This window comes from Trachemys scripta, chromosome 4 (genome assembly GCF_013100865.1).
Source record: "Trachemys scripta elegans isolate TJP31775 chromosome 4, CAS_Tse_1.0, whole genome shotgun sequence".
NCBI lineage: Eukaryota > Metazoa > Chordata > Testudines > Emydidae > Trachemys > Trachemys scripta.
In genome coordinates this window covers 92,643,134-92,668,663 of record NC_048301.1, presented here as the reverse complement: position 1 = coordinate 92,668,663, position 25,530 = coordinate 92,643,134, and positions in this window count along the sequence as shown.

The following is a 25,530-nucleotide window of genomic DNA, read 5'->3' as shown; positions in this document are numbered from 1 at the left end:
CCACAATAATAGAGGAAGAAGGGTCATAAGCTTTGTTTTAACCATATTGAGCTTGGGCTAACAGCTAGAAATTCACAAGGAGATGTCAGAGTGACAGGCTAAGATTTTAGTTTGCAAAGAAGAATACAGATCTGGAGTAGAGAGGTATATCTGTGAATCGTCACCATAGAAATAGTAGTTCAATTTGCATTTCCAGATGAGATTACTCAGAGATAAGATGTAGTGGGAGAAGACAAGGGAACCGAGGACAGATCCCTGTGGAACCCCTCTCCTCCGCCCCCAACAGATAGAAAGTGGATGACAAGGATCCTCTGAAGGAGCAATTAGAGATCCAGGAGGAAAGCCAGGAGAGGACAGAGTCACAGAGGCCAAGACAAGACAAGATTTCAAGGAGAGGAGCATGGCTGACTTTATTGAAGGCAGCTAAAGATCAAAGAGGATAGGAATGGAGTATTGCTTTAGCTAGGAAGAGGTCATTAGAGATTTTAGTGAGAGTGTATTCAGTGGAGTACAACAGGTGGAAGCCAGATTGGAGAGGGTCTAGGATGGAATTGAAGGAGAGGCACTCCAAACAGTGATTGTAGAGCATATTTTCAATGATTTTAGAGATTAAAGGGAGAAGGAAGGGTAGTCAAAGAGGCAGGTGGACTTAAGCAATAGGTTGGGTTTGTTTGGGGTTGTTTGTTTGTTTGTTTTCAAGATAGGAAAAACTAAAGAAAGCTTGCTGTGCAAGGGGAAAGAGCTAGAGGAGACAGAAGGGAGGGGATGAAAGTGGGCTGTATGCTGTATATCCAGTTGCATGTGAACTAATATGGGCCCTCAAAGGATTAGAAGACAGATAGGAAAAGTATTTCATTTTGCATGTACATCACTGAAAAAACTGTGTAACAACCTTGAGATTGGAGGATATGGATGAAGAAAGGGCCAGAGTTGGGGGAAAATGTCAGAGTAGAGGAGGCAGCAGCACTGTAGGGCGTGCATGTTAAGATCCAGATTTGTGCTGGTGGAAGCAGTGAGTTGATTGGAGGAGAGGAGCAGGTACAGCTGGTGAGAACTGTAGATGGGTGAAGGTAGCAGGGATGGGGAAATTGAGTCAGTGGAGGAAAGGAGAGAAGAGGAAGATGGATGCTTTGACGTACAAGAGGCATTTGGTGAGTGCCATGAGTGAGTGGCAGATGGACAGCAGGAGAAGAAACTGGAAGCATTGTGACGGTAACTCACAGCTCCCCTCAGGTAGTGAGAGCTCTCTAAGCTAGAGAGGAAAGAGTGATATTCTATAAAGAATAAGTGCCAAGATGTGAAGGATCAATAGCCTCTTGAATTTGTGGGCATGAATGCAAGTGTACTGACTTGAAGTGTTCAGCACTAATGAAGGAAGAGGAAGGAAGACAGGAAATAGAAGAAGGGTTACTGAAGGTCAGACTTGAGACAAAAAGCTTATTCAATTATGCTACACAATCAGTATGTGACAGAAATGATAATGCAACCAGTTATTTTAATTCTATTGGACTGTGTTAATCAGTTGGTTCCTTGTTATCCCCCCCCAGCCCCTTTGCCCACAGTCTCACACCCACTATCTCTTTCTGCTCATTCATAGTCTTTTTGATGAACATACAGTGGTGTGTCAAATGTCCCCACATTAATGAAAGGTGATCTTTGAGTTTAGGTCTGGACAAGTGCCCAAAAGTTAGACATTTATCTGAAGGTTTTAGCTGAACTATCTGAGTCTCTTTTGTCTGCAAAGCTGGCCTCCAAATCTCAGGTTTTATCAGAGTATCTAGCAATTTGCCATCTGGTCACACTTGGAAATATTGCAAGGACACAAAGCAGTGTCAAATAAAAGTGTCAAGCCAAACCAATCTGCAGAAGTTCAGCTACATCTAAATGCAAAGGACCAAAGTCTTATCTGCAGAACTCCAGGAATATGATCAACGATGAACTTTGCCCAAAATATTTTACTACTCACCCTCCTTTCAAGCAGTGGCATTGCTAAAGTTCACCCAGGAACCCTGTTCCCTTCTATAAAAATCATGGCAGCATGTCTCAAAATGCTGATTTAAACTTTTTGCAGAATGATAAAACAGTGTGGCTGTATGTTGTCTATCCAGTTACATGTGAGTTGATGTGGGCCCCCAAGTGGTACAGTAAGTAGATAGATAGCAAAAGATAAAAGTATTTCATTTTGGGTCTACACCACGGGGGGGGGGGGGGGTTAACCTTCAGATTGTTCTCAAGCAAGGCAACAAGGAAGTTCTTTCCCACTCATTTAACATGTTTGCCTTGAGGGAGAAGGGATTCCAATATACAGTAGTAGAGTGTATATGCCAATATGACATAGACATCTTCAGTATTTTATTCTAGTGCTGACAGCATGCAAAAATCATAGCTTTTGTTGCTGCCAAATCCCTTTTCTGTGCTAAATATGACCTCCATGTCTGCTTCATAGTGTTACATAATATAGGGCCAATTACATGCAAACTCCTTCAATAAATTTTAAGAATAGTAAACTTTTATGAGTCTCTTCATTAGAGATAGACCCAAGGTACAAAGAGTCCTAACTCAGAGCCAAATCCACATGCCCCAAGGTCTGGATCCAGGTCCATTACTACTCCAGATGAAGTAGCCCTATCTGGCTATATAGGAGTTTCATAGAGAACTGAGGACAGGTAAAAACACTACAAGGAGAAAACCAGAGGAAATGACATCCAAAATGGTTTCAGTAGCCATATCACCTTCTCACCATACACCAGAAGAATATCTTTATACTGCACTTCCAACCCTAACTATTTGGTTTCAATGAGATGAAGTAATCATCACCTATCTCTGTATACTATGGCTTTCCCCTAATTTCCCCGGCATATCAGGAATTAAGATCCAGCCTGTCTGCACTTCAGCTTTTTCTCACAAGGGACACTGCATTATAATATTTAGGAAGCTTTTCTACAAGTCCATCACCTGAATGTTTCTATTATTGAAATCATCAGCAAAGAGGTATAAGGCTTCTAGTTAGTTATATTGCATATACACTATTTCCTGAGCTAATTACATATTTATGCTCCAGGTGTGAAAACTTGAATGACGTTACATTTATAACCAATCAGCAAATACGAGGTTATCAAATTCTCGTTCCAATAAGGAATACACACAAAAGGGTCAGATTTTGTTTTCCAATTTACTGTCTTCAACTCGCAGGGAAGAGACCAACAGCCCTCCAGTTGCCTATCTAAAATTAATATTAGTTTAAGGAGGATCAATAATTCCTTAGCCACTAGCTAAAGAAAAAAAATCTTTTCATTTTTGTATCCTACTTGCCAGTTTATTTGTCATAGGTAAGAGTGAGTGTGCATTTGGGTCTGCTAGGCTCATAAATAAAGCACAATAGTGACTATAGCAATACAGTGGGAATTGCTAAAAAGTGATTTTTATGCTAGCTATATGGGAATAATTATTTTAGGGAACAACATACAGTTCTTATGCCCAAAATACCTTTATATGCCCCCAATTAACTTCAAATGGGAGCTGGTAAAGGCCTCATGTCAGACTATGAGTTTCAGGTGTCTGTTCTGGACATAGATTAAGTTAAACCATGCAACTTCACCATTTGATGCATTTCAGTAGGGTTAATTAGTTTGCTTACTATTTTGAATAGGGATGTGTTCAAATAAGATAGTGTACTAAGTTTGGTCAAGTGGTCAATCCTGAAGCAGATTTATTATCAGTGCTCTACTGAAATTAAGCAGCTGCGACGTCCTCCATAGGTACCCATATGGGTGATTACAGCTTTATTTTTATAACATCTTTCATATTAATTCTGCACAGCATTTTTATATATCAAAATCTTTAAAGTGATACAGATAGTGGCCAGGAAACTGTATAAATAACCAGAGACAAACAAGGTGGGTGAGGTAATATCTTTTACTGGACCAATTTCTGTTTGAAAGCTTTTCTCTCTCACCAGTATTGTGCAATAAAAGGTATTACCTCATCCACCTTGTCTCTCTAATATCCTGGGACTAACTTGGCTACAACAACACTGCAGTTATTTAAAAGGAAAGGTAAAAACAAATAAAGCATTTGGTTATAAAACAAATGACCAGGGTAAGACAAAAAAAAAAAAAAAAAAAAAAACCACAAGAGAGAGACAGTCAAAAGAGAAAAGAAAGTTGTGCATTTGAAGAAGAAATCTGAAAAGAGATTGAAAGTGGACAAAGCTTAGAGATACTGGAAACGATAGGGGTTGCAGAGCAGAAGGTTCTTGCATGAAAAGAAATTGAAAGTTAGGGAGGAGACAGCTGTCAGAGGGAGAAGGAAGGGGAATAGACACAGGCCAGGGCCTGATCTAGTCAATAAGATTAATCACCTGCTTAAGCACTTCCCTGAAATAGGACTTAAACCCTGAAGGAAGCTTGAATTTTAAAAATAGGGCAATTCTGAAATGGGCTGAAATGCCTGAAGATACACTCAGCTATGTTGCTGCTACAGTAATTTCTCTCTCTAGTACCTTTTTGCAATGGAGAAAGCCTATTTTTAAAGAACTGAGAGCTGATTGCAAAATGAAATTTCCATCACATGTGTATTTCCAAAATTTATTTGGATAACAAATCTGTACAAAAAAGTCAAAATATCAAAACTTGTGAGGAAAAGGAAATGTTCCAAAAATGTTCATTTTGGAAATGTTGGAACAAGAGTTTCAACATTTTAGATCAAACTAAAACATGTTGACGTTTCCAAACTAATGATCAAAATGAAATGTCAATTCAAACCAAAACATTTCATTTCAAAATGATATTGCAACAACTTAAAACATCATTTGAACTGAAATGTTTGAAACAAAAAATTTCATTTCAAACTAAAAAAAACCTCTTCATTTAATTATCAAATGCCAGTCCAGAAGTATAAAAATTTCCATGAAATCAACATTTTCTCCATGGAAAATGTTGATTTAGATAACAGTCACATTTCCAATAAAAACAAAACAAACTTTTAGTCTGCAAATTTTTGGCCAATTCTACATATATTGCAGAGAATAAGAAATTTGCATATGTAAATCTTCCACATCTGCATGCTACAGCAATATCTTTTGCTTAAGTCCCTTAGTTGTCCTTTCAACTAACCAACACTCAACATTTCAAACAATTTAATTTTATAAAATGTCACCCTCAGTGGCATGTATCTGAGGCTACCACTACACAGGGACAAAAGACCCCCAGCTGGCCACACAACCCAAACCTCTGCAAGATAATTTTTCAACCTGGGAGCCTGAGACTCAGGAGCCCGAGTTAACTGATCTGTGCCAGCTGTGGGCTCTTTAATCCCTGTGTAGATGTACCCTGAGTGACTTTACCCAAAATTGTAAAGCATACAGAAAACCTTGTATAATAAATGAGTTGTTTTAACACAGTATAAATAGCCAATATGGTATAATTTAGAATATCAAATGTTCAGGTAACTTTGTTCTTCAAGGTTTTGCAGGCTATTTGTGTGCCACACTTTCCCTGAAATAACTAAGCTATGGCTGAAGTCTTTTAACAAGACTCTTCATAAATAAATGTTCTAATTGAGTATAACTGCAATGCATCTGAATCATCAGGCTAACAGACTAAAGAAATGACTGCTGATAGAAAACTGAGGTGACTTCCATTTTGGCTAATAATTCAAATGTGCTTTGGAGTGGAGAGAAAAATCAAGAAAATACCAGAAAACAATGTCTAAAACATACACCTTTTAAGGATTCTAGTTAAGAAATATATTAAGATGATCTACTCTATATTACATAACTTGGGTTCTGTTAGGGGGCTTATTCCTTCACACTCTTACTTTCCTGGTCCTTCTCGCATGAACAGAGAGCAACAATACCCAAAGTCCGAAGGTGCAAACAATTGGATGTTTATTGGGGTGAACTTCCAGCAAGCATGATTCCAGTTTCCTTCCTCAGTGTCCCCCTTCCCAGCTCTGACACCATAGAGCCTTGCCTGTGTCTCTGTTCCCATTTCCCACCCCCTTAGCGAAACATGATTCCAATTCTCCCACCCCCATTCCCTGTTTCCATTCCCCTCCTTACTTCCTGATTGACTGCAGACTATATAGTAAAACTTGAGTTCTGCTTAGCTATACCTTAACCAATTATTTTACTGAAATTTAGCTAACCAATCCTAACATATTGTAACATGATTATTTAACCAATTATATCCCACCACCTTAATTGGTTTACACCCAAGAAAATTAATTATACAGCAGACAGAAACAATCACAGAACCAGACAGAGATTATACAGACAAACAATAGGGAAGTGGGGACTACAGTGATAGAACAACACAGAAATGAGGATTTCACATCCCAGCTATTGATAAGTGAGTTCTTGCCAGACAGGATGCTATCAAACTAAGTTTCCTTTTACATCTTCTAGGCTCTTCCTTTTCTCTGGAGGTGATGGGACAGAACTGTATTTCTAGTTGTATTTCTAACAGCCCAATAGCACCTTATTTCAATGTGACTAGTTTGAAATGTAAGGCTGTGACCATACACTTCCCAGCTTATGGCTGCCTCTGCTGCTTAGCCAAAGGCCTTAGTCTAAGAACAGGGCCTCAGACTGTCACAGTAAGAAAAGGCCCTTACATAGACAGACAGTGATTTTGATTCTTTCTTTGATACCTCTATAACTAGGTTAGTGATAAGAATACACCTAAATTCTTAAAGTATAGGCCTTTGCAGACAGGCCTGAATATCTATATCCTAACACCCCTGTTTTTTTCCCCTCTTTTTCTTTTGGGATCCTCCTGCCCAGGTATCCCTGGAAAAGCATAGGACATATGGCGACACTTCCTGATAGGGCCAAGCATCAAGGTGGAAGGTGTTGATATTTCATTTGTCCCACTGCCTCTTGTGCAGTATAGTGCCCTGCACCTTCTCTTGTACAGGCATACCACACCTGTTCCAATTAGTGTTCCAGACTTCCCATTATAGTGGGCCCGAGAAGGTTGGGTTTGGGTTGTTTAGTACACTGCGGGGTGGGGAGGGCTTACTACATTACTTATAGGTTATCTTCATATGCAAAACTAAAAAAAAAAAAACCACCAAAAACATGTCACATAAGTATTCAAAGTACCCTTCATTAAAACTTCAGAAAAATAAAAGTGTGGAAAGGCAGGGGAAGCGGAGGGGGAAGAGGTGGAAAGAAACCAATTAAGCCTGTCAGGTCAGTTTAAAGTACAGGCTACCAGCAGCAAATTAAGTAAACTGAGAAAAAGAAGAAGGAAAAGAAGAAAAGGATATAAGTTAGCTTTGAACCAAGAGTAGGCTTCTTGGGTTGAAACAGTTGGGAACCCTTACCCCCAGGTTTTCATCCTGGTTTAGGGAGAAGAGTGAGGGTTGTTACCTGATTTTGCAAACCCGGGCAATTTTTTTATTTTGAAACTTTTTTTTTTCCCTCCACTCCCCCAGGGACCAAGTCCCAGCTCCTGTCTCTAAAGGTGATCTGTTAACTCTGCTTTTGACTTTAAACCCTGTTGTGCCAAATCATCTTTAACCACCCCTAACTAATTTACAACCCTTCAGCAGCCCTTGCTGAAACAGCACCAAACTTGAAAGATTACTGGCAGCTTCCCATAATGCTGCCCTTACTTAAAACCTCTTACAAGTGGACTGAAGTGCCTCCTTTTCCTGGAAGGCATTCAGTCCCAGTGGGTAGGGACCTTCTTTCACTACCCATATACCAAAGGAGAGTGGGCTCCTTAGGGGACCCAGAGGGATGGGGAGTGGCTAACACTTCCTCCATTTCCTTTTTAATCTTATCCTAGGCTGACCCCTGCACCTGGTATGGGCCCTGGTTCTTCCTTATCCATTTATCCAAAAAATTATTTACCCTGGCTTGCCAGAACCCACAACTACCAACATGAGAGTTTGCTATACCCCCTCCAAGCAGCTGCATGGACTGTTGGGGAGGGGGACTTACAGGCTGCCACTCACCTATCTGATGCACTGCATCCATGTCATGGCACCAAGATGTTAGGGGGCTTATTCCTTCACCCTCTTACTTTCCTGGTCCTTCTCACATGAACAAAGAGCAACAATACCCAAAGTCAGAAGTTGCAAACAATTGGATGTTTATTGGGGTAAACTTCCAGCAAGCGTAATTCCAGTTTCCTTCTTCAGTGTTCCCCTTCCCAGCTCTGACACCACAAAGCCTTGCCTGTGTCCCTGTTCCCATTCCCCACCCTTAGCAAAAACATAATTCCAATTCTCCCTTACTTCCTGATTAACTGCAGACTATATAGTAAAGCTTAAGTTCTGCTTAGCTATACCTTAACCAATTATTTTACTGAAATTTAACTAACCAATCCTAACATATTGTAACATAATTCTTTAACCAATTATAACCTACCATCTTAATTGGTTTACACCCAACAAAATTAATTATACAGCAAACAAAAACAATCACAAAACCAGACAAAGATTATACAAACAAACAATAGGGAAGTGAAAACTACAGTAATAGAACAATACAAAAATAAAAATTTCTCATCCCAGCTATTGATAAGTAAATTCTTGCCAAACAGAATGCTGTCCACCTAAGCTTCCTTTTACATCTTCTAGGCTCTTCCCTTTCTCTGGAGGTGATAGAAATACAATCCTGTCCTGATATTTCTAACAGCCCAATAGCACCTTATTTCAATGTAACTAGTTTAAAATGTAAGGATGTAACCATACACTTCCCAGCTTATGGCTGTCTCTGCTACGTAGCTGAAGGCCTTAGCCTAAGAACAGGGCCTCAGACTATCACAGTAAAAAAAAAGCCCTTACACAAACAGACAGTAACTTTAATTCTTTCTTTTATACCTCTATAACTAGCTTAGTAATAAAAATACACCTAAATTCTTAAAGTATAGGCCTTTGCAAACAGGCCTAAATATCTATATCCTAACAGGTTCAATCCAGCTAAATAGATCAGCCGCCTTCTGAGTTGCACAACCCCTGAGAATTGTGGATTCTGGTTCTGTGGGTGAGAGATCTGTTTTGGATGTTCTCTCAACACACACTTAAATCCCCGGGTCTGTTAGACAGTTGCAATTTGTGAAGCCACCAAGGAAAAAGATCTTTCCAGATGAGCTCAGCTATTCCCGTGCTTCACAGTCTCTAATTTTAGCTTTTGTTAAGACCACCCCACTCACTACAACAGAAGTTACTGTAAACATGAGCAATTTTCATAAATATGGACAATTGTGAATAGAGAGACTGGATGATCATTTTCCTAGAGGTTATTATATCAAGAAAAAATAATGATTCTGCCCATCACTGGTGGATATTGTGTTCTGCTTGTTAGAATGCACAAGGAATGGAGTGGAGAATAATACAGAAAATATTATGATGCCATTGTATGCATTCACCTGGAATACTGTATTCAGTTCTGGTCATCCCATCTAAAAAGGATATAGGAGAAATACAAGGGCTTCAGAAAGAGATGATAAAAATGGTCAAAGTAGAAGACTGAAAAGACAGACTGTTAAGGGATAAGTAAAAGGAAGGCAAAGGTAGGCTGATTACTGCTATTCACCCTTTCCTATAAAACAAGAAAAAGATTATTAAATTTAATTGAAAGGGAGCAAATTTAAAACTGATAAAAGGAAATACTTTCCCCCACACAAGTAAGCTGTGGAACTCATTGCCACATAATATCACAGAGGCCAAGAACTTAGCAGGATTCAAAAAAGATTCAACATTTATATGGATAAGAATATTCAATGTTGTGACAGTAAATATATTTTAAAAACCAGAAATTCGGGAAGGGATATAAACTCTCATGCTACAGGACACAATGCAACCTCCAACTATTGAGGAGTAAGAAGAAACTGCTTTTTGGAGCAGGGTCTCCCATAACTTCCCCTTGCTGGGTGATGTGCCTTCCTCTGAAGCAACAGGTACTGGCAACTGTCAGACACAGGTTAGCAGACTTAAAGGACCAATGCTCTGATCCAGAATAGAAATCCCTACTGTGTGTCTAGGCAGGAGAGCGAGCAGCTTGGCTTCCCATATCATTAGGGGACATCTTAAATACTTAAAGACTATAGAGCTTATCATAAATAAAGGTTCTGTTGAGGTGGGACCAGTACCACATGTGAGTGTATTCTGTGACTGACTCAGGCATAAGAGCATCATTTTCATGACATTTCAATGGGCAGTTTTATCCCAGTGCTGCCTGTCTGGTCTCTGGAACCCGCATTTTACAGACGGAAAACTAAGGCACAGAAAAACTAAGTGGTCACATAGGAAGTCTGTGGAGGAGCAGAGAATTGAACCAGAGTGTCCCATGTCTAGGCCAGTGTCCTAACCACTGGATCATCCTTCCAACTCCCCAGTACTGCATGAGACAGTATCAGAAACAGTCTACTTGGAAAATTGAAATCATCATTATGGAAGCATAATATGATTTTAAAAATAGAATACTCACTTTATGTATGTGCAGGTATTAGACCATTAAAATCCCATCCCATCCCCAGGTCCCATCCTCCCACACCCCACATGCTGCAGGTAGAGAATGGCATTTTAAAAAGAACAAAATCCTCTTTGGGGCAGGGATGGTCTTTTTGTTCTGTGTTCGTACAGCACATAGCACAATGAGATTTGGCCTATGACAGGGGCTCCTAGGTGCTATAGTGATACAAACAAAACTATTCCATGGAATACACTCTGCAGAGCAAGTAAAATATTAAGACTCCAAGACTGTCTGCACTTTTGAATAGATCTGACATGTTCATTACTAAACCAATAGTTGTGGGGATGACCACAAAAGAAATGTATAATAATACATGAGAAAGAATCTACCTTATATTCTCAGGGGTTAACTCAATTATTTTCTTCCAAACGAGGTCCTACTTCTGTTGTTTTTCCATGCATCACCCACTACAAAGTTTTAAATTGGGGGGAGAGGAGAGGGAAAATTTTTTTTTAATCATGTTAGGATGTTCCTGACAGCCTGCCTGTAAAAATTATAATTGAGTATATTCAATTAATCTTACAAACATTTTGATATCATCAGGTTTCTCAGTGTCATAAACAGAAGTTTGTGTCTTTATCATGCACAGCAGAGCAAGAGAATGAGGTGATTAAACCCCATGTGCTTGTAACACAGCTTCTCCAAATACATACGCTACTGATGCTCCTGGTGTTAGTGACTCTCTCTTCTCTCCTGCATCCTACTTCTTTAAATGTGTTCTCTAATCTTTCACATTCCAAAACTACTTGCTCTCTCTCTCACACATTTCTACAGTATCCATTCCATCTCTTCCTTCCCCCGGATGAATGCATTTCATAATTTTGCACACTCCAGATCACATGCTGATTTGTTGCTGAATTCTGTGTTTGCTGGAAAGCTTTTGTGCAGCAAAAGTGCAATGTTTGTGTTGTAATAGCAATAATAATTAATATGCTCTATTTTTGCTTCTTGCCTGCCCCAAAAGGGCCTGATACTGATCTCAGATGCTCTGATTTTATGTAAGTGCTCTTCTTCTAGAGTTCAATGGAATGACACTTGCTTTATAATGTTAACAGTAGATTAGAATTATGCAGCGGATCAGACTAGATAATTACAATAGTCCCTCAGGCCTTTGTACCTATGAATCAGGACCCCAGTATTTAACTGTCTTGATATACACACGCTTTCAGTACGGAACAAAGAAGCCACAGATTTAAAACAGCCTTAATGAAATTATTTAGGAATTACAGAGCAGTGCTTTACTGGTTTCAAATCTGGTTTAGGTCAGCAGGTCAAATTAAGCAGTGGTTCCTGGGGGCAGCATATTGCACCTGTGTTCCATGATTTGTATTCACTCCCTGTTGTTTTCTAGCCTGCATTTACAGCATTTGTTTTTTACCCTATAAATCCCTAGGATGGCTGGAATCTTCTTGTTGGGGAGAGAATGCCTCGCTTCTTGTGACATACTGTTGCAATTGCAAACAACAGAGTTGGATCTCCCATGGTTTAACGAGAGAAGACTAGGAGTAAAGCACTATCCAAGAGCAGCCCTCAGCTCTGGAACAAGCTCCCCAGTTGGGTCTCTTTACCTTCAGAACACACTGCAAGGAGCACCAGTTTGTGTGGAAGGTGGGTTAGAACTCTGGGAAGTAGGGGATGTTTATGTTCTGCTGACCACTTAATTTGGATTCGTAATTTTAGCAGGGATACTCTCACCCAGAGCCTTGGATGGGTGCCCCTTTCTACTGCTGTGCAAATCTACATAAATAAATGTCAAGTGGTTATGATCTAATTAAGGCTACCACTTGAAACCATTACACAATTCACTATTTCTGGGGTTAGAATTGCTATCTCTGGGGTGATTCCCATTTGGTTAGATCTAAGAGCACATTGTGTCAAGGCTGCATGGGGAAGAGAGCACATCTGCCTAGTCATATCAATTACTCAATCCTCACTCTTCTTAGCACTAACATTCAACTCACATTTGAAGGAAATCAGAGATTGCACAGGGCCTGAAGCAGTGAAACGTGAACTCCATATCTGTATGTCATTCTTTTTATAAAGAAAAAAGCAAGGCCTACTGGTAGGAAATTAGCAAGCGGATCACTTCACTACAACTGGAGATCACAGAGACATAAGATAACAGCAGACATGTACATATATTGCACTACATAATAATACCTTCTGTGCACTCAATGTACTTAGTAGCTCCCAAAGTTCTATTGATATCAATTGTCTGTCCATTTAAAACACTCTCCAGAGGAGGGTGCAGCAGCAATAAAGGGGTTAAATGACTATGTCTTCCACACTACACAGCAGAGGCACAGGCTGACACATTTATCTCAGTGTGTAAGTAATTTAAAGGTGATCTTCAAAGGAATAGGAGTTTTCTCTCTATCTTTTTTTAACCTTAGAAATATGAGGAATATCTAGTCTGGTCCCTTGTTTTTTCTGGAAGGCACCTGATGGAGAAGAGACTTTCACAAATGCTTGTTATAACTCATACACACTCTAAATGAAAGAAAAAAGGATATTGGTTCTTTCTCCAAAACTTATATTTGGCATTGAAGCTAACTGGAAGTTAACAAAACACAAAATTTTTTAAACAGACTGTAAAAATTCCCTTCTTTCTCTGATGCTCAAATCTCACCCTCTTGACTAATTAAATCACCATTCCATTAGCTTGCCATATCACAAAGTCTTTCAGAGTAAGCAAGAACTGAGTCTCTAATGTGAAAGAACAACTAAAAATAAAAAATAAAAATCCTGAAAACCCTCCAACCTTTTCAGGCCTTCTTAAAGAATCACAAAGCAGCAAAAATTAGCACAAATCCTTTTTCCTCCATTGTTAGACAACTTTGAGTGCATAATTCCCCACCCACCAAAATGAAACCATCTCTCATTAACAACAAAGTTTTAAGAAGGAGAACAAAGATGTCATATATCTTGTTTGAAAGCAGCTGCAGACTACTCACAGGGTTCGTCTACACTTACTAGGGGATCAAGGAGCAGCAATCGATGCATCGGCAGTCAATTTAGCGGGTCTAGTGAAGACCCGCTAAATCGACTGCATATCGCTTTCCTGTTGACTCCTGTACTCCACTGGGTCGAGAAGAGTAGGGGGAGTCGACGGGAGAGCATCTGCCGTCGACATTGCACAGTGTGGACCCCGCAGTAAATAGATCTAAGCTACATAGATTTGAGTTACGCTATTCACGTAACTCAAATTGCGTAGCTTAGATCGAATTTCCTTGTAGTGTAGACAAGTCCTAAGTGTGATCTCAGCAACAGCCACATAGTATGGGATTTATTCTACATGAGTGAGTCCACTTAATTTTTTAGCCTTTTTCAGTGATTTATGGAGGAAAATGCACCCCCAGTGAAAATATCTTTCGAGTATCAGCACCTTTTATAACTAGAAATAAAAGAGATTTTATCTGTTTCACTCGTGTAACTCATATATTCAGTTATAGGATTTCTCATAAGCTTTCTTGTTTGCAAAAACCAGTTAAGGGAATTATCTGAGAAATAGCCACCTGCGGATGCATAAAAAAAAATATCAAAGGAGATCATGTGAGCTATGGGACAGGGACTCTTAACGTAACCAAATGGTCAGAAAAGAAAGCCACAAAGAATTGTTTCAGATGACGATGAACTACAGGTGAAAATGAATGTTTGAGAAACAAGGGAATTAGTTTACATGTGAAACTGAAACAAAACACAGATAAGTCAATGAGAGAATGCAGATTGCAACTCAAATGGGGTTCTAAAAATTCAGGAGATTTTTTGGCTTTTGAGTAGGGTCAAACAAAGTATAATTTTATTTACCCAAAAGTCAGTTGAGTATTTCTGACCCACAGCCTTTGGTTGACTATTATATGGGCCAACACCTTCTGTCTACATCACCTTTAACGATTTGAATGGTGGTAACATCTCAGAGCATTCAGACCTTCCCACATACATCCAGAAACTTACCCTTACTTAAAGATCAATGAAGCGAAACAGAAATCGCTATACAAGTTGTTTAAATGCCTTCTCTGGCAGTAGCTCTTAAATGGGATTTGCAAATGGGCAATTCTAGCTCCTGAGACTTAGTATTAAGACCTTAACCTACCTATAGCACCTGAATTCTACTGTGAACATTTTAAATAACAACAATACTGCCACTTTCATACATGACGATGGAGTGGTAGGTAGAATTGTCTCCAGTTCCACTGTGATACCATGTATTCGTAGGTGAAAGCAGAAGGGGAGCATTAAGCCTTATCTTTGTGATAACCCTTCCTTTTAGATTGATTTTTCAAAACTGTTGTCTCAGTAATATTATGTAACTGTTACGCTAATGCTGCTTTAAAAAGCTGCAGATACGAATACCACTATGTTACTGGAATGGCTAATACCCTGTTAGAAAAAACTGCTGCTGCTGTCTCTCATTTGGCAGCTCAGTGATTAGGAGCCAAAAGCCTGCAATGCAATGCAATGTATCACGTACCTCTTTTTAACAAATATTGTATCTCCATGTGACAGGGTGTACAAATCCTGCACCAGAAAGGAAGAGGTTGAACAGCTACTTTGGGCCCAGACAGTCCTATCCTCCCATACAAGCAAAGCATATATGGGCTGGAGGAGGAACTTAAAAGGAGAACAGAACAGCTCAGTTGCAGGCAGCCAATGGAGATGAATACACCTGTGTTATTAGCACTGTGGTAGGTCCAGGTGCCTGAGGCCTCTGGCTATTGGGACTCTACCAGACCACTGTGGAGAAGAGGCCTCTAGACACTAGAAAGGTCTCAGACATCCCTCTGATTTATTTTGTGTAATGTGTTCACTTTGCCCTTTGGTAGAAGGGAACTGGGAAGATGCAATCCAGGGAAGCAGCAGAACAGCACCTTTGAGGTGTAGATTTTGTTGCCTACCATAGGGTTCTGCATTGGAACCTGCTGGAGAGGGGTTCCCCTACCAGCCCCTAGGAAACTGCATGCCCAAAAACTGTCAGAAGAGCATTAGTCAAAGCACTCATAAGTTGGAAAATGTTAGTATTAAGGTTCTCTGTACAACCTTAATTTGGCTCCCTTATGCAGATGCATTATGGTGTGGTCTTTAATTACACGATCACAAACTATTTTTTTCCCCAGGACCCTTGCTTTCTTTAGTGCACAGGATGGATCTACTCTGGGGATAAATCAAGGTTGTGAAGTGAAAGAGATTGTTCTGTAGGACCCCTGTTTTTGTTGCAAAAGTTGGAAGGTGTGCAGTGAATGAGGAAGGGGACTGCAGGAAGAGAAAGAATGGTCTCATGATCAAGGCAGTTGAATGATGCTCTGGAAAACTGGATTCTATCCCTGCATCTACCACAGATTTCCTACGTGACAGGGCAAATCACTGAAACCAAACTTTTCACAGATGGTCACAAAAATTGTGTTCCTCATTTTCTCAGTGCTCAACTTGATATGCTTGGCTCTGATTTGCAGAAGTGCTGAGCACTCACAGCTGCAACTGAAGAAAATGGAAGCTGTGCTTTGAACATAGAGTTCTATATAATGCTAAATGCCCTGAAAAAGCTGGTCTTAGGAGTCTCAGCTTGGGTTTCCAAAATTAATGGATACTTTTGACCTTAATCTCTGTGCCTCAGCTCTCCATCTATAGAAGGGGGATAATAATACCCACTTATCTCACCAGGCTGTTTGGAAAATTCATTAATATTTGTGATATATCATCCGATATAGTGATGAGCATCATAGAAAAGCCCATGAGGAAATTAATAATTATGGATTTAGAGCAAGAATTAAATAGTGTGCAGAAAATAAGGTCTACAGACACACACTGAACAACAAGGAGAAAACAAAACACCGAATAACTATTGTTAACTGAGTACTGCCCATCCTGTGAACTTAGCAAGGCAGGAGTCATGTGAAAAAAATAGTACGTAATCATGTAATGAAAGACCATATCATAATGCATATGCCAAGTGGGCAGAATTAACGTTGCACAGGCAATTTTCTAACTTGAGTGTTTAATTTTGCAAACAATGTCTTTTACCATGCGTTTGTGTGTTATTTATATAAGCTAAATATGCGCTCAACTGGTGAGACAAGAAGTTAGCACTGTTTTGCATTGCAAATTAAAATGAAATGCCTAATTTAAATGTTTCAAAGATTTTATTTCCTGTACTAAAACACGTTATCACACCAATACTGAAAAAAAGTTCACCTAAAGATACGAAACAGTTCATGAAAAATAGTTCATTTACAGAAGTTTGTTGCACCTTCCATGAATCATTCAAAGCTATTATATTAACAAAATAAACAGTCACAATTCCAAATGGCATGCAAATAGCCAAATTATACCATTAACTGACATGCATTTAACGAGATATGACACACATGCAGGGGAAGCTCAAGTTTATGTGTGTCATATGGAATTATATGCACTTAAATAGAGTTGTCTGAACTTGTCTTTCATTTCCATCAAGCCAAAAGATCACAGTGAAATAGAAAGGAATAATGATTGATCTGAAAATAAATGTAATGTGTTTCAGCTGCATTGGTCTCATCCATCATATACATTAAGCCCACAATTTTAAAAGATTTGACAAGTCCAGGTATAAAGTAAAATAGAGGTATTATTCAATTATGTTTCAATCTACTTTATTGTATAATTTTGTAATAGAGTTGAATCTGAAAAAGCCATAAACATAAAAGCGGCCCCTGAGAAAAAGGAGAATACCCAGCTGTCTAAGATTCATTGCCAGGGAGTTCATTTACCTGAGAGAATCCAACTTGAAAGTAGATATGTGGGTAGTGTTTTACGGCTTGATTGACATCTTGGATTAATCACAAGAAGATTGGTGCCATTACCTCTCAAATTACTCCTTCCTACTAACAAAAATGTTGAGCATTAGTGCATTCAAGATGTCCCATTTGATATTTCACCACATATACAGGACATTACAAAAAGAACAATCCGGGGAACGCTAAAACTAAAATAGACAGGAAGTGAAAACATTTGGGCAGATTAAAATATTTATATGTATGTATGTTTACAACTCTGACTCTTTGTTTTACGTTGCTACTGTTACATGTTGATCTTGGTATGATGCATTATTGCTGTTGGTTAAACTGGAGACATAATTGAATAGTACTGTACAAATAGAAAACTTGCTCTGTAAAACCTTTTCGGGGAGGGATAGCTCAGTGGTTTGAATATCAGCCTGCTAAACCCAGGGTTGTGAGGTCAATCCTTGAGGGGGCCACTTAGGGATCTGGGGCAAAAACTTGGTCCTGCTAGTGAAGGCAGGGGGCTGGACTTGATGACCTTTCAAGGTCCCTTCCAGTTCTAGGAGATAGGATATCTCCATTAATTATTATTATATTATTATTTCTCTGTCTATAGTTAAGTAGGATTTATTTACCTCATTTCGGAGGGAGAAAACGTTCTGCTTAGGGAAAAAAAAGGATGAAAGAAAAGGGGGAGAGGCTACAGCCACTGTTTACTTGAATGTGGGGGGAAATGATCTCAGAATATGTTGGTCTTAGCAGTAAAAAATAATAAAATTATTCTGCTGCAAAGGAAGTCTAACACTGTTATTCAATGCTGGTAAGAACAGTATGGAAAATATGCTGACAACAAAGTTTTAAAATGTTTTGATGTGGTAAGGTGGACTACCATGAACAGGACAAATCATTTCTAAATCAGAACTTAACACGTGAACTTAATGAGACAGAGTGAATGAGATAGAATGAATTCCTGGTCCCAGTGAAGTCAGTGTGAGTTTTCCCATGAACTCCTTGGTGACAGGATTTCACCTGTAGGGTGTACCAATATTCCACTGATGTCTGATATTCTGCTATATGCTTTGAACCTTCCAGGCTTGGAATGGCATGCAATTTGCAATACCTTGGGTGGAAGTGCAATGAAATACTATGTAGATCTCACACAGTTTGTGCATCTATGAAGCTGTACACATTTGTTGATTCTATTTCTCTATTCCATTTCATACAGGTATCATAGACATGCATATGGAACAGAAGTTTCATTTGAAAAACAATCACCACCACATTTGACGGGAGTTCTACTTAAATAAGGACTGTAACATTGGGGCCAATTATCAAGATTTTCAAAAACTACTGCCCTAGTTTAGCCCTTTTCAATCTATATTTAGGCACCTAAATAAATGGCCCTGTTTTTTAAACTGCTGAGCTCCCAGCAGCTCCCTGTGACTTCTGAAGAGGACAGATCTATTGGGTTTAAGGCACTGGACTAGGAGTCTCAAGATTTTGGGTTCAATCCTCCTACTCATCTCACAGACTTCCTGTGGGACCTTGGACAAGCTTTTTGTGTTTCAATTCCCCAGCTATAAAAAGGGGATAATATTTCTGTTCTCCCACCCTCTGTCTGCCCTGCCAGACTGTGATCAGGGTCCATCTCTTATTATGTGTATGCACAGCACCTAACCCGAGACTTGGACCTTTGAAGGTTTCTGTAACACAAATAATAATAAACAAGAAATTAACAAATTTTCACCATATACGAATTGTGGATTGCTTTTACAAATAAAGGGTCATATTGCACCATCACAATTTGCTATTGATTTCATCATGAAACTCTGCTTTAATAAATAAATACAAAAAAATCAATGGTACAACTTGGTCCAATTTTTTTCAACTGAACATGCAAATTCTGAACCATGTGACTATAAATGGTATTTTGATGGAACAATTGCAATTGGAGGTTTTGTGGGCTTTCGGATACTAAACAGAATACTTGAGGCATGAGACACCATACATGACAACAGCGTTGCCCAAGTGATAAAAATCTGGTTCACAGTCTATATAGATTGGATAGGATCCAACACCCACTGAAACCAATGGAGATACTCACAATGGCTTCAGTGTGTATTGGATCCATCCCTTAATGTGTTATGCATTACTTGATACATTATACAAAGAAAATAGATTTGCTCAGAGAAAGGAACCAAAAAAAATCAAAAATATCCACATGAGAATTAAAAAAGAAAAACACACCCATAAAGTGACATAATGACAATCCATTAAGTCTACAGATCATGATCAGTATATTTAAGAAATGAGACAGAACGAATTAAATAGGGGAGGGAAAATAGTTTCCACTAAATATCTTGGAAAGTATCATTCGTTCAGTTACAACAGTGAGTAATAAAGTTGCACTCTATTCAAATCTTGCAATTCTTCTCCTGTTTCCATTGCACAAAGAGGGACATGAAAGATAATTGACAAAGCAGAGGACATTCTCATTAGTAAATTGATGTCTCAGCTAATCAATACTGGAGTTGCTTTATGAGTTCTTAAAGGACATAGTATCAACTTTATGGTACATTTATTTTATCCTCTTATATATTGTTTCACAATTAGTATTAGGTAAATAAAAGACATGTAAAATCTAGTTTATCTTCCAGGGGCTAAGTACCTAGCACTTTGATCTGGGGGAAATCAATTCATTTGGAGTTGTAAATGTGGAGAAAAGACTAGGGAGTGTTTAATTTTACATATAGTTACTGTTTGGGTTGGGCAAATTTGAAGTTTGAGAACCTCTCTATTTTTGGAGTCTGTAAAACTACTGTAGTTTGAGCTCACCTTCCCCTTTTTCTTACAGTAATTTAAAGCTATGAGTTTTCCCAAAACAAAGCCCAATGTTTTTTCCCCCTTAGCTGCAGCAAAGGTTATGCTATCTGTTAAAAACAGAATAATTCCTGAAAATTAAGCTGGCACAAGATAGGATGATCAGCAAATGTGAAAAATCGGGATGGGGTGAGGGGTAATAGGAGCTTATATAAGAAAAAGACCCAAAAATCAGGACTGTCCCTATAAAATCAGGACATCTGGTCACCCTAGCACAAGAGGATGGTATACATGCAAATTCAGTGCATGAACTCAAGGAGTCTTCATTTCCTATACAGAGGTATTTCCAAAAAGGAAATGCAGTTTAAAAACAAACAGAAGCCTTTAGAAGTGAATCTTAATTATTGGATAAGTAGGAAAGATCAGAGAAACAGTATTTGAACTTGTTTTATTAAAATTTCCTCTCCTTGATATAGTTTAGAAACAGATTTAGAAGACACTAAGCCCCATTTTCACTAATGGAATACTAATTTTAAAAAGATAATTGATGACATTCAATCAAGAGAGCAGATTGACAGGGATAGATGAGATAACAGGCACTGCAATGATTGTGTCATTTACATTGACAAAGCTAACTGTCAGACTTCTGAACACTACCTCACCTCTTTCTTCTGTCAAAGCCACAGAGCTGGGTGTTGAGTGACAAATCTTATCAGGCATAATATAGAACATATAATATACTTGGAAGGATTAGATTTTTATCAGCAAATGTTAATTTAACTGCACACACACAAACCGATGAAAAATATTTCCAACGATAATCAAAATGTACAGCTAGGCAAAGTAAGAAAAATGCTACTTACGAACTTCTTGGACTTTGATTTAAGGATATTTACATTGTATCTTTTGACATACAGTAGAACCTCAGAGTTACAAACACCAGAGTTACAAACTGACCAGTCAACTATACACCTCATTTGGAAACGGAAGTACAGAATCAGGCAGCAACAGATACTGTACAGTACTGTGTTAAACATAAACTACTAAAAAAATTAAGGAAAAACAGCATTTTTTCTTCTATATAGTAAAGTTTCAAAGCTGTATTAAGTCAATGTTCAGCTGTAAACTTTTGAAAGAACTAGAACTAGAACGTTTTGTTCAGAGTTACAAACAACCACCATTCCCGAGGTGTTCATAACTCTGAGGTTCTACTGAATGATGTTGACAATTTGGGTTTTAACATTTATAAAGCTTTATATTTTTGGAATTTCAACATCTACCATACCAATTATTGTCTGTCCCTCCTCAATTTCCCACAACTGTGTAAATTTAAATAAAAAGAATGCTTAAAAAAAACATTATGCCAAAACTATAAAAAATTTAAATGGAATTCTGTTATTACTAAATATACTCTAATAAGGCAGAACAGACCATTATACTTTGAACAGTTCTGCATAAACATCCATTGTTATTATTAGGAATGCATGCCATGTGAACTCAATAGGCAGTCATGTGAAAACCTGGACACCAGTAAACAGAATCAAATAGTTCTAAATATAAACAATTCTAGAGACAGATTCCTAACAGCTTTCACAAACAATTCAGATGTTGAGTAAATGTCTAAAAAATAAATTGTAATGTCCCCAAATCAGACAGATCACTAGACAATCAATACAGCCAGTGCCACAATACAGCAATTGATGTGAAGTGCCTTGAAATATTCCCCAATATTGAGCTAATCATGCTGCTGTGGCCAGCAAATTCATCTAAGTGTTTCAGCATGGAGCACCGAAGGACAGATGTGCAACCATTCCTGCCACACTCTCAAGCAGTAACAGCGGATGCCACAGTTCTAGAGCCACCAGCAAGGACAGGCTAACTGCAGTCAGGAGTACTGGGAATTGGGCACTGGGGATGTGACAGCACCCCCTGGCTTGAAGTGGTTTCCATCATAAACAGGGTTTACAGGTTTGTTCAGTGGCTTTCAGCATCCCCACTATAAAAACTGTTTTAGCACCACTGACTGGAGCTGTAAGCCTCATGCCATATGAGCTGGCATTGCAGGTCTACCAATGTTCTCAAGCAATCTGATTGTCAAATATCTCTAGCTTTCAGCTCAACAGTTGAGCCTTAATCTCCACAACATCTCCATTTCTTCTACTAGCCACTGATCTATTTACAGATGTTCCTGGAAGCTATCCTGTTTCATAAAAGCTATGTCCTAGAGGAGGTAGTCAAGGAAAATGACATGTCTCAGACTTAAAATTCCACCACACACAAAACTGAATTTTTAAATTTGATTTGTATATTTGTGTTTCCTTCCATAGCTTTGCAGCACTTCCATTCAGGTCAACTGAAAAGCTTTCTAGAATAGTTTTAAAAACCACCATAATTTTCAGAACAAAATTTTGAACATTTTTAACTTTCTTGATTCTTTTCCTCCTCAGCAACACAAAGGCAATGCAGCCTGTCCTAGAGTAAAAGATAAACTGAAACGGCTGCCAGTAATGCTAGAAAGTAATGAAATTTCCAAAAGTAGTATCTATGCAATGGCAATCTGACCAGTTGCAATATATAACATGTGCATTGTAAAATAAATATCCTATCAATTGAACAGATACTTCTATGTTCACAAATCTACAGACTCTTCCAAATTAAGTAGATCAGTCTGTCTCTTGTATACACCAATATTTTTCTGGAAATCTTCGACCATTGCAATACTACCAATGTAGTTCCACAACTGGTTGCACTTAATAGCTGTGTAATCCACACTCGCAGTGTAGAGTAACATCTTGGCTGGTTCTATGCAGTGTTGGTGTAGATGTGTTGGTCCCAGGATATTAAAGAAACAACCGGGGTGATGTAATATCCTTTACTGGACCAACTTCTGTTAGTGAAAGAGACCAGCTTTCAAGCTACACAGAGCTTCAGGTCACCCTCAGCCACCTTGTCTCTTCACTGGTCCTACGAATGTATCAACAATGTCACATCTCCTTATGTGCTAGTAGATGTAACTTTTTATATTAACTGTCTACATATACTCCAAAATATACAGCCGTATCTTTTGAGAACCCTAAGGGAGACAGGCACTGGTATGTTTATGACTGAATTGTCTAATCTTGCTTAATGTTTACACTGTGGTAAAAGTGTGACTGATCTAATGTAGGCTAAGGTTAAGGTTAACCTCAACTTTCTCAGCATTCAGAAGCCTGTAAAGACTGAAAATTATTTCCAACCCGCTGTATCCTTTCCAGGTTGTCAGCTTGACTACATCTCAAATGCAGGAAAAGCAAAGGCAAATGTCTAAAACCTTTTCTAAATTGGGGTTCTAGCCACTAAATACAGTCTGTGCTGGTATTGCCTGATTTGCATAGGTACAAATCATGTCTACAATGGATATTTGTACAAGCAGAGCTCCACTGGTGGCTAGAACCCCAGCATAGTCAAGCTTTCTCTCATCCAAAGAAAATGCTTAGGCTAAAAATAAAAAAGCGCTAAATGTTTCAGCAAAACAGACAAGAGCCTCATTAAAAAAAAAAGACTGCCTATATAGTGGAATATTGGTACACCTGCCTATATAACATATTAGCTACTATCCCAGATTTCCACAGACACCATCTTATGTCATTTTTAATGACTGCAATGCCAAAGAATTATTGATGAGAAGATGAAACACCCATATTCCATAATTAATATACTGTGCATTGCAATACGTAATTGTAAAAAAAGAGAGCTACTGGTATTTATGTGATGTTTCTTCCAGGCTGTAAGTCTAAGACAGTCAATGATGTCTCTCTCTGAGTAGGTTTTCATTTGACATAGCCAGATCCTTTTTAGTCAGCAGCCCTTAAAATTTATGGCCATAAAGGCAGGATGTCAGAAAGTTTTCCTAATAATCAAAGTCAATAACCATAAAACCAGAAGGAGGCTGTTTCAGGTCCTGATTCACTGTTCATCACAGCACTTAAGAACGTGCTTAATTAAAGCAGTATTGTGAACCACCAAGCATTCAAAAATCACTAGTCAGGCCCCCCAAAATGAGTGGCTTAAAAATGACATATGAAAAATAATGTATGATGTGTTCTTTTTCTTTGCCTTTGTAATCTTTAGCATGCACTTGGGTACATTTTCCAGCTTTTCTCTGAAAACAAGGAGGCTAGCAATTCACCATTTTTAAACTAAAAGTGAGATTTTTTTCCATCTAATCACAAGTCCAAGAGCCAACCCTTTAAGAAGAACAGTGCTTGCCATAAAACTCGCAATAAAATCTCAAAAATTGGCAACAGTGTAAATGCACATGCTGAAGTCCTACTGAAATCAATTGGACGTGTTGCCATCAACAGGACATTAATCCATACCTAAAGTTATGTATGTCCTTAAGTGCTTTGAGGAACACGGATGGACTTAAGCACATGCTTTGCTGAATTGGGGCTTCAGAGAAGAAGAAGAAAAGAAGCATCCCTTTACTAGGAGATGGGATTTTAGCCCTCTCAGAATTTTACTTTTGTCAGTGTAGAACTAGGGACTACGGGGGGGAAATATTTGGAACAAAAAGCAGAAATTTAAGGGCTGAATCCTGCACTGAGACAACTGTCGGGGTGCAGAGGAAGGGAGACTGTGACCAGGCCAGGGGGTGTCTATCACCGCTGGGATGGCACCTTCATCTGGCTGCCCTGGGGAAATAGCTTGGGAGGCCAATGCCCCTTCCTGCAGTTACACGTCATCCCTTCCCCTCTGTCTCTTTGTCTTCAGCCCCTCTCTCACTCCAGGAGCTGCTGTAGCCTCTTCATGACTCAGTACTCCTGCCAGGTCACTAAGTGGGTTCCTCTTCTAGGGTAGTCTTTCAAAGTCTCTTCTATCCACATGGCATCAGGCAGTCCTCATGCCCACTGTCCTGATCCTGTCACTCCCACAGTGACTCAAGTTGTCTTCCTGTTCACTACCCCAAAAGAATACCACTCTACCGTGGTTACTGGGGGAATTGAGCCCTGCCCTCTAATCTAGTTCCAGTCCAGGGCCCTGTAGTGAAGAGTTAAGGTGTGCAGCTCCACCATCTTAACCTTCTCATCCCTGGACTCCCTCCTACTGGGCTCCTTCTCCCTTACCTCTGGGAGAGAGAACCACATGCTTCCCCCGTGCTGTCTTCCCTACTGTTACCAGCCGCCTGGCTTTGTAGAAGCCCTGCCTGTTCCCTCACTGGTAAGCCTTCATCTAATTAGCTTCCTCCAGTTTAAGTCTGGGGTTTGCAGCCTAATTGGCTAATTGCGCCCACTTGACCTATTTCAGCCCTCTCAGGGCCAGTGTGGGGAGTATGCCCTACCACAGGGACATAAATAGATTATAATTAAAACCAGGACCATTAAATGGCACAGCTACAGCAATGATAAACTAGGGAAGAACTGTGGTACCATACCAGGTGGATGTTGAAATCCAGCTGAAGTTATTCTTTCTTTATACAAGTGAAAA